This window comes from Elaeis guineensis, chromosome 4, assembly GCF_000442705.2.
Source record: "Elaeis guineensis isolate ETL-2024a chromosome 4, EG11, whole genome shotgun sequence".
In the NCBI taxonomy this organism is placed as follows: Eukaryota; Viridiplantae; Streptophyta; class Magnoliopsida; order Arecales; family Arecaceae; genus Elaeis; species Elaeis guineensis.
In genome coordinates, this window is record NC_025996.2 from 12,886,911 (window position 1) to 12,897,889 (window position 10,979).

The window sequence follows — 10,979 nt, forward strand, 5'->3', positions numbered from 1 at the left end:
TTAGGATCTTCTCTCTTTAGAATTTTTCTCTTTCTTTTTCTTATACATAAAAATTTTATAAAAAAAAAAAATTGTATAAACATCGAGAACTATACACCTCGTGTGTGGAGAAGAGTGTCGGGTCGTCTAGTTAGAATTGAGTCAATTCCTGTTGTTCCAATGGCTGAACCAATCCAACCCATGACCCTTAAGGATTTGTGTTATCCAGTTGGCTCCATCCAACCATCTTGTATCAGGTTGCCACAACCCACAGCTAACAATTTTGAAATCAAACCTCAAATCATAAATATGCTTCCAAAATTCACAGGATTAGAGGATGCTTATATATTTATTAGAGAATTTGAGGAGGTATGTGCAACCATGAAACTGCAATTAACAGAGAATGAGGTCAAACTTAGATTAATCAACTTTGCCCTTAAGGACAATGCTAAGAAGTGGCTTTATAGTCTGCCAAACTATTCTGTCACTACCTGGGAGGGCTTTGTGAGAACATTTTTAAAAAAAGTATTTTCCCCATCATAAAACAGCTAGGATTAGGAATGAAATAAATCAATTTTACCAACTAGCTGGTGAATCATTTTGGAAGTACTTTGATCGTTTCAAGAATCTTTTGACCCAATGCCCACACCATGGAATAGAAACTTGGAGACTATGCCAGATCATCTATGAGGGGTTAGATTCAAACTCAAGAACCATGCTAGAGTCCATGTGCCAAGGCCAATTTATGGACAAAGAAACTACTGAAGCTTGGCAATTCTTAGAAGATCTAGCCGAGAAAAATTTACAGTGGGAAACAACTAGGGAACCTGATAAAGCTACACTTTCAAGAGGAGGAATGCATCAAATTCAACCAACCCTAGCATCAGAGGCCAAGATTGCAACCTTAACACGTAGATTGGAAGCCTTAGAATTACAGAGACCAGCCAATGTAAATCAAATATCTGCACCCATGTGTAAAGGGTGCAATGCACCAGACCATGTCTTAGAAGAATGTTCCTACTCGAATGAGTGTGCACAGGTGAATGCCACCTATCAAGGACCATTGAACAATCCTTATGCACCCACATATAACCCAGGTTGGAGGAATCACCCGAATTTCTCATGGTCCCAGAATCCTAATGTAGGCAATCCAAATTTCAATCAGCAAAATCTAAGGTCCAACCCAGTAATGAACAACCCACCAGGCTTCCATGATAATGACAAGAAAATTACCTCTTTAGAGAAAAGCCTAGAAGCCATGATGAAGACACATACCAGCTTTATGCAAACCACGGGTCAACTCATAAATAATAACACCCAAGCTATAGCCCGTCTGGAAATGCAAGTAAGTCAGCTGGCTTCGACCATTAGTGAACGAGAACATGGTAGGTTACCTAGCCAACCTGAGCCAAATCCTAGGAACCAAAATGGTCCACGACCCCAACAAGGAAACCAAGTTAATGGTGTAAATGCCATTCATACCTTAAGATCAGGAAAACAAATAGACAATAAGGTAGTTGCACTTGATGATATAGATGACTCATCTGCCGAGTCACCTTCTAAAACTACTACCTTTCAACCTCAAGCACCAGAAACTGAAAATTCACCTAGTCCAGTACTTAAAAGTCCTAGAGCTCCTTTTCCAAACAGACTGAAATCTAATAAATCTGAACATTTAGACAAAATTTTAGAGGTATTTAAACAAGTCCAAATTAATATTCCTCTTTTAGATATAATCCATCAGGTTCCAACTTATGCCAAATTTTTAAAAGATCTCTGCACTAGGAAAAGGACCACTAATGTACCAAAGAAAGCATTTTTGGCTGCAAGTGTCAGTTCATACCTATCTAGCCATGTGCCAATTAAATATAAGGACCCTGGAGCTCCAACAATTTCTTGTGTTATTGGAGAAACCAATATAAAAAAGGCCTTGCTAGATCTAGGAGCTAGTGTGAATATCCTTCCATATTCGGTGTATGAACAACTAGGATTAGAAAAACTTCAACCTACTGGGATCACATTACAGTTAGCCGATAGATCTCTCAGGATCCCTAAGGGAATGGTCGAGGATGTTCTGATAAAGGTTGAAAATTTTATTTTTCCTGTAGATTTTATTGTTTTAGAGACTGAGCCAGTTGCGAATCCTAAAGGACATATACCTGTCATTTTAGGAAGACCATTCTTAGCTACGGCCAATGCTGAAATCAATTGTCGAAATGGTCTAATGAAGTTATCCTTTGGGAATATGACCATTGAGCTTAATGTTTTTAACTTAGAACAGGAATCCTCTTCTCATGCTGATGTCAATGTAGTCCAAGATGGTATTTATGAATCCATTGACATTAGTGATGATGAAGTCGACCTAGAGTCTAACCCCTGGTTAATCCATGAGTCTGAGGATGTCAATGAAATACTTAAAGAAAATCAGATTAATCAGGAATCGACACTTCCTACTGAACCAATCATTGAGATGGTGAACTCATCACCTAAACCATCGATAGAGGAAGCACCCATTTTAGAACTGAAGCCCCTCCCAGAACATCTCAAGTATGCATATCTAGGACCCAAAGAAACTTTGCCTGTAATTATTGCATCAGACCTAGATCCCAAGCAAGAGGAGGAATTATTGTCAGTTCTAAAAGCAAATCAAGAAGCAATAGGTTGGACCATAGCAGATATCAAAGGAATAAGCCCTTCTATAGTTCAACATAGAATATACTTAGAGGAAGAGGCTAAACCAACAAGAGAAGCCCAAAGAAGGCTTAATCCAGTTATGAAGGATGTAGTTAAAAAGGAGATTCTGAAACTCCTAGATAGTGGAATAATTTATCCTATTTCTGATAGCTCTTGGGTAAGCCCAGTTCAAGTAGTACCCAAGAAATCTGGGGTAACAGTGGTCCAAAATGATGCAAACGAACTTATCCCAACTAGGACCCAAACAGGATGGAGGGTCTGTATAGACTATAAAAAGTTGAATGCTGCGACAAGGAAAGATCACTTTCCTTTGCCATTTATTGATCAAATGTTGGAAAGACTAGCCGGACAAGAGTTTTACTGTTTTCTTGATGGATACTCCGGTTACAACCAGATCCCCATAGCCGCTGAAGATCAAGAAAAGACTACATTCACCTGTCCATTTGGTACTTTTGCCTATAGACGAATGCCCTTTGGACTATGTAATGCACCGGCAACCTTTCAGAGATGCATGATCAGCATGTTTTCAGATATGATAGAACAATTTCTAGAAATTTTTATGGATGACTTTTCTGTTTTTGGTCTAACCTTCTCCGAGTGTCTGAATCACCTGCAATTAGTTCTAGAACGATGTAAGGAGAAGCACCTAGTTCTCAACTGGGAAAAATGTCAGTTTATGGTCAAACAGGGAATAGTTCTTGGCCATGTCATTTCTAAAAAGGGGATTGAAGTGGACAAGGCCAAAATAGATCTAATTGCAAGTCTTCCACCACCTAAATCTGTGAAAGAAATACGTTCATTTTTAGGTCATGCTGGATTCTATAGAAGGTTTATTGCCAACTTTAGCAAAGTAGCACGTCCACTGACTAATCTTTTGGCAAAGGATACCAAATTTGAATTTACTCATGAGTGCTTGGAATCCTTTGAATTTCTAAAAAATGTACTTGTATCAGCTCCAATCATTCATCCTCCTGTCTGGTCTGAACCATTTGAATTAATGTGTGATGCGTCCGATCATGTTGTGGGCGCAATCTTAGGTCAACGAATAAATAAGCTGCCTAGAGTGATATATTATGCAAGTAAAACCTTAAATGATGCGCAGCTTAACTACACCACAACTGAGAAGGAGTTCCTTGCCATTGTCTTTGCTTTAGAGAAATTTAGATCTTATTTGGTTGGGACCCACACCATTGTTTACACCGATCACTCAGCCATTAGACATCTCCTAGCAAAGAAGGATGCCAAGGCACGTTTAATCAGATGGATTTTGCTCCTTCAAGAATTTGACCTAGAAATTAGGGACAAGAAAGGCACTGAGAACGTTGTAGCAGATCATTTGTCCCGAATTCCAGTTGCACCATCTAGTGAGCCACCCATCAATGAATCTTTTCCAGATGAGCAACTCATGTCTGTGTCTACTGAACCTTGGTTTGCTGATATTGTAAATTATTTAGCCATAGGCAAGATACCTTCTCATTGGACTAAGCAGGATAAATATAAATTCTTTGCCCAAGTGAAGTATTTCATTTGGGATGATCCTTATCTTTTTAAACAATGTCCTGATCAAATTATTAGAAGGTGTATCCCAGATAACGAAGTCATGAATATTTTATCTTTTTGTCATGATCAAGCATGTGGGGGTCACTTCGCGTCTAAGAAAACTGCTGCTAAGGTTCTCCAATGTGGTTTTTATTGGCCCAATTTGTTTAAGGATGCTTATGAATATTGTAAAAGTTGTGCTCAATGTCAGAAAATGGGTCGAATCACCAAGCGACACATGATGCCACTCAACCCAATCTTGGTAGTTGAAGTTTTTGATGTTTGGAGAATCGATTTCATGGGACCATTTCCAAATTCCTTTGAAAATAAATATATTCTAGTAGCAGTTGATTATGTTTCAAAGTAGGTAGAAGCAATTGCATGTAGAACACCCGATAGCAAAATGGTCATTAAGTTTCTTAAAGAAAATATTCTCTCCCATTTCGGTATTCCTAGGGCAATCATTAGTGATCGGGGAACCCATTTTTGTAACCGACCTTTTGCAACATTGATGAAAAAGTATAATGTCACCCACAAATTGACCACACCATATCATCCTCAAACTAGTGGACAAGTTGAAGTGTCAAACCGACAAATCAAACAAATTCTGGAAAAAACTGTTAGTGCCAATAGAAAGGATTGGTCTTTGAAATTAATTGATGCACTTTGGGCATACCGAACCGCTTTCAAGACCAATCTAGGAATGTCTCCTTATAGGATTGTGTTTGGTAAACCATGTCACTTGCCTATTGAGATAGAACACAAAGCCATGTGGGCCATCAAACAACTAAATACAAATTTGAACGACGCTGGAAACCATAGAAAGCTTCAGTTGAATGAATTAGAAGAACTTAGAAATGAAGCCTATGAAAATGCAAAGATATACAAGGAACGAACCAAAGCATTTCATGATCAATCAATTATGAGAAAAACTTTCAATATCGGACAAAAGGTACTCTTATATAACTCTAGATTACATCTGTTTCCAGGAAAGCTTAGGTCTAGATGGACAGGACCATTTTTAGTAAAGGAAGTTTTTTCACACGGAGCTGTTGAGATTGAAAACCCAAGTAATGGTGTTATCTTTAAAGTTAATGGTCAACGATTAAAACCATTCTTGGAATTACCTGTCAAGACTGTTGAAGATGCCATGGTTCTTTATGAACCAACTTATTCTGATTAAGTTGCTTCGAGGTTTGGTCTGGCTGAAGACATAAAACTTAGCGCTTCTGGGAGGCAACCCAGCTTATTTAATTTCTAATGCTTTCTTTGTTTTCAGTTTGCTTAGGACAAATAAATTAGATAAACTCCATTGGGGACAATGTCGGTCAAGTTGAGGGGAGAGCTTGAACAAAATCAGGTGTTATCATTTCCTTTTCCTTCCACTATGAGTTATTTCTTGCATTTAATATATTATGTAAAAAAAAAAAATTAAAAAATATATATATATATATATATATATATATATATGAAATAAATTAATCTATAAAAGAAATAAGAGTAAGTTAGAAAGTATTTGCTAATGTAGTGAGTCACGGAGAAGATTAGCTGGTTAGACTCTTGGTGGCTTAGGTCATTTAAAGACTATTAGCACTTTCAATTGCACATGCACACTAACAAGGTAAAGTAGGTGTTAATTGTAAGGCCAATTAAGAATTTGAGTATTATTTAAATTAGATAATTTTCTCTACACCCCAATTGAAGAAATTTGAATTTAAGGAAAGAGCTACCTGCCTGAAATAAAATGCAAAACACAGAGTAAATGTGGATTGCCCTAAGCCTAGTAACCGGGTCTCTTCACCTAAGTCAAGTGTTGAGATTCGCGTCAAACGGTGGTGGGAAGGCCAGGATGCTCAGTAAAAAAAAAAAAAAAAAAAAAAAAAAAAAACAGTGTGAAAGCTACCTTAGTTCTTTGTTTAATCTGGGGTGTTTAGAAAATTAATCGAACTAAGTTATGAAAAATGATACAATTGGCCTGTACAAGTTAATACTGAAATACTAAGTTAGTTATCACTCACACAAGTGCTATAAAACTTTAAGTGTACTCTAAGAAAGCTTCTAAGTAGACTGACTACCGATTCTAATTCGAAGCTCATTACTTAGTAATACTAGAAAACTTCTTGAATTTCGATCTTAAATTAATTTGCAAAGAAAGGATCTTTTTGGAATATGATCTTATTTTGGTACATTGCTAAGAGACTAGCAATGATTAAGTTGGGGGGTGTGATTTATATCACAAATTGACATAAAAAGTATCAATTAATATCTAAATTATCTAACTTTATTAAGAAATTGATACTTGTTATTATATTTTGCAGAAGAAGAGATCATCAATAGAAAGAACAAGGAAAGAGGATTCCAACGGCGTAAATTTTATGCAAAACGGAGTTAAATTGACCCAAAAATTGAAGAATGAAGAAAGAAGACTCAATTGGGTCAAACCCGAGTCAAATCAGATCAAAATTGGTCAAAAATCAACTGATTTGGTGATCTGGTTAGCCGCCTGGTCCACAGCAACAGGCGCATGGACCATGGACCCATCGGCGCACCATAAACCCCCTAAAACCTCTTAGTCCCACATCGAAAGTTTTGAAAACCTTATAACCCCCAAATGCCTATAAAAAGCCCCCAAAGGCCCTTGTTTTATGTATTCTTCCTTCCGATCAAGCTTGTAACCCTAGATAGTGGGGTTTTTAGCTCTCTTTTCAAGCCTCGAGCTTTGAGGTTTTTGTAATAAATTTTTTTTTATATATAAAATCTTCTTTTTATGCAATTTCATCTCTTTACATTATGCAATTTATTTTTCTTGCAATTAGGATAGTTTAATTTATGCAATTTAATTTTATGCAATTAGGTTAGTTTAAATTATGCAGTTTAAATTTATGCAATTAGGATAGTTTAATTTATGAAATTAGGGTAGTTTATTTTTCTGTATTTAAATTTTGTAAGTAGATTTAGATCATGTCTAGCTAAGCATCCCTTCTAGGGTTTGCGATGAAGCTAGATCATGAGTAGGGATTTTACATAGGGTTCTTTCTTTTTCTTAGGGTTTCTTTTTCTTCCTCTTTTGCCAAGAATTTTTGATGAACTACAGTTGGGTCAGAGTCCCTTCATAGTTCATGCTTGATTCAGTGCATAGGAGGAGAAAACCCTAAGGGATCCTAGTTACTACTCCCCTGTAAAGAATCTTGATGGGTTATCGTTGGGCCTTAGTCCCTTCATAATCTATGCTTGGGAAAGACAAGAGGAGTAGTCGTTAGGATCAATAAGAAAAATTCTAGGTAGAATTCCCTAATCTAGATCTAGTGGATTCAAAAACCCTAGATCCTTAGTCTTATTGTCTTTAGCAAACAACTTTCGACTTTCGATTTTTGTTAAAGCTCGCTTGAGCATAGATTTGAAAATCATTTTTAAAACCAAGTGTCTGTGGGATCGACCCGTACTCGCTGGTCGTGCTACTCTGCACACCGTGCGCTTGCGGTTTTATTTACAAATTTTAAGATTTGAACATCAAGTTTTTGGCGCCGTTGCCGGAGATTTAGCGTTTTAAATTATTTTCAAATATTTGTTCTTCGTGCTTTATAACTCTCTTTCTTTTTCCTTTAGGTTTCTATATTTAGTTGGTGATTGCTGGAAAACTCAGGTACGCTTCTAATTTCTCTTTTATTATTTTTAGTTAATTACTTTTCCTTTAGATCTAATCATTTGAACTTACTTAATCACAAAAAATATATATATATATATATAAAACAAAACAAAAGACATTTCATAATCGTGAAGTAAAATATCAAAATAAAAAAAAAATTTAAATTAAAAAAATTTAAAAGACATTTCGGCTCTCCGCTCCAGGGGCCGGCGGTCAGGTCAACAACCCTCCGCCTGGCGATCTGGCGCTGTACGTTGAAGACCTTCGCGCGGGTCTTCGACTTTCGATTCCGGAGTTCATCCAGAATCTACTTGATTACTACGGACTCTGTCCGGCGCAACTGGCGCCGAACTCTGTTCGTTTAATCATTTCTTTCGCACTGTTGTGTCAGCTCTTGCCAACCAACCCCCGCGTTTCACTCTTCCGGGCCTTCTTTGTGCTCCGACCCCACCCTAAAGCCCGAGGGTGGTGGCTCTTCAACCCCCGGAAGGGTCTTGCTTTCATAACTGGTCTTCCATCGTCCATTCATGGATGGAAGAACCAGTTTTTCTTTGTTTCCTCCTCTTCTTCTTGGGGCTTTCCTTCTCGTTGGGGTATACCCGAACCGAGGCCAACGACAACAGTCGGGTGGATGCGGACGACCGGGAGGACTTCCACCGACTGAAGGATATGTCGGTACCGAAGCAGAGGGAGCTTGTTACCGAACAAGCTCTCTATGACGCCGGCCTGAGTCTGGTCCCCCGAATAGGTATCGCCCGATCCTCCGGCTTTTCTTTTTATTTAGCTTTTGGTCAGCTTTTGGTCTAGCCTCTAACATTCTTGTCGGTATTGCAGGGACACCACCGAGGATGAGGCCGACGGATGCCGAGATTCGGCAGTTCGCCACGAGGAAGAGGCCAGCGTCGGGGGCCGGCCCTTCGCGCCCTTCAAAGAAACCAACCCCAGCTCCGCCAACCGTCGAGGCGTCGGCGACCGACCAGTCGGAGCCGGTCATAGCCCTCGCGGCTCCGACGGTCCAAGCTGAGGAGAGGCTGACTGAGGAGGCGGCCGAAGGAATATCGGCGGTTTCGCCGGTGCGGGTGGAGCCGGATGATGTTCAGGAAATCGAACATCGTCCGATGGCGTCCGTTGGCGCAACGGGGGGCGCCGGGTCGAACTCCAGCGTGCCGTCGCTGCCAGTCCCATCGGTGGGGCAGCTAATCGGGGGAAAGCCCCGATGGAGCCCGCGGAGGAAGATAGGTCGGGGAGCCGCTCAATGCCTCCCAGCGCATACTACCCCGAGGGTGCGTCGGCGTTGGCCGACCACAACCTTGCGAGGAGGTTGTGCCAAGGGATCCTCCTCCCAGCCGACGTAGAGTCGCTGCGGTCTCGGCAGGTGGCCGAGATGCTGTCGCGGTTCTACCCGACGATGGTTGAGGTAAGCTTCGCATCACTTTTTCTTTAACTTAAAAATTTTCGTGTTATGCGATTCTGACGAAGCTTTTTCCATCGGCAGCTGATCTTCACAATGTCCGAACTGGAGGCCGGGTACCGGAGGTTCGACAACGTTCGGGCAGCCTTCAAGGAGAAGTCGGCAGCGGCCGAGGCTGAGAGGGCAATGTTGGCCGACCAACTCCAGCATCGGCCGACCGGGAGGCCAAGTTAGTCGACGAGGTCTCCCGGCTTGGGTCCGAACTCCGGTCGGCCAAGAAGGAGGCCAAGCACAAAGGCGGGCCGTGCGTCGCCTTCGACGTGAACGAGATGGTGCCACTGCCGAACTCCAAGGGGAACGCGAGCAACTTCGGGCAGCCTGGAGAAGCTCGCGGAAGCCGAAGAGGAGCTGTCCATCGCCCAGATCGACGCCGAATGGCGAGGGTCGAGGCGGAGTCGGCGAGGCAGGAGCTCGCCCGTGCTGAGGACGAGGCAAGGTCGGCGAGGGATCGGCCGATCGGGCGGTGGAGGACTTCCGGTCCTCCGACCAATACCGGGAGGAGATGCTCGAATCGGGCTTCGCCTCATACCGGGTCGGGTTCGAGGAGGTCGGGATGCCGTCCACGCCTTGTACCCGGAGTGGACGTCAGCCGCGTCGTCCCGCCGCTAGCCGAGGAGGAAGGGCGAAGGAGAAGGACCGAGGAGATGGCCGACCAGCCGTCGGGAGGCGTCGTCGTGGCGGAGGAGGCCATCCGGAGCAGGTGCCGACCGAAGTTCCTTGCCGACTGAAGCCCATCCTCCGGCGGCCGACCCAGCGCCGCTATGGCGAGACGCCGATCATCCCCGATCCTCCGTCGGTCGAAGAGATCGACTAGGACGGATGATCGGCCCTGCCGACTATTTTCGCTTTTTGTTTTTGAAAATACATGTAATCGGGCTTCGACCCGACTTTGTAATTTCTTTTCATCAATGAATGAAACTTTTTCTTTTTCTTCTGTTTGTAATGCGATCATTGCTGCGATGTCGAATTTAGCCGCTAACTCAAGTAAGTCGCTAACTCACGTAAGTCGGTAGGACTCCGAAACTTGCGCGGCCCCGAAAGTAGAATGTGTCCCGACTTTAGGTCGGCTTCCGATAGTCGAAGTCGTCAGTCGGGTGCATCTGTTGAGTTGGGAGCCGACCGAACCTGGTAAAGGTTCGGTAGTCGGGCTTCCGTAGATGCGTTTAGTCGGTCGTCATCCGGCGCAGTGTCGGGGGAACGATGGTAAGTCGGGTCCCCATACTCTTGCGTTGGGTTCTGTGTCTTCCGACAGACGGTAGCAAGCCGAATGTCGTTCAGCCGGCGTAGGTCGGCCGGCAAGTCGTGGATGCGACTAAGGTCGCGTCGTGTGATAGACGGTGGTAAGCCGAATATCTCTCGACCGGCCGTAGCCTGGTCGGAAGTCGCGACGACAGTCGCGTGGGCTTTTAGCCTTTCTTCGGTCGGGGCCCGATCGGCCTGTCGGCCGATGCTCAGCCCGAAAATTCGACCGTAGAAGGAGTATGAACTCCCGTCGCAACAATGCATCGGCCTTTGTCAGGGGCGAATGTGTTGCCGAGAGTCGAAGGAGTGTAACTCCCGTTCATAAGAGTCCGTCGGCCCTTGTGAGGGTCCGACGCATCGTCGAAGGAGTGCCAACTCCCGTCGTTGTAGTTGCATCGGTCCTTGTAA

At 42.6% G+C, this 10,979-nt stretch overlaps 1 non-coding gene across 1 annotated transcript; it reads right to left on the minus strand.

Moving 5' to 3' along the window:
- Positions 1 to 529: 529 nt before the first annotated feature.
- Positions 530 to 636, minus strand: LOC140857625 (small nucleolar RNA R71). The gene has a single exon (XR_012141117.1). It is a non-coding gene; the product is annotated as a small nucleolar RNA R71 (small nucleolar RNA).
- Between the last annotated feature and the right edge of the window lie 10,343 nt (positions 637 to 10,979).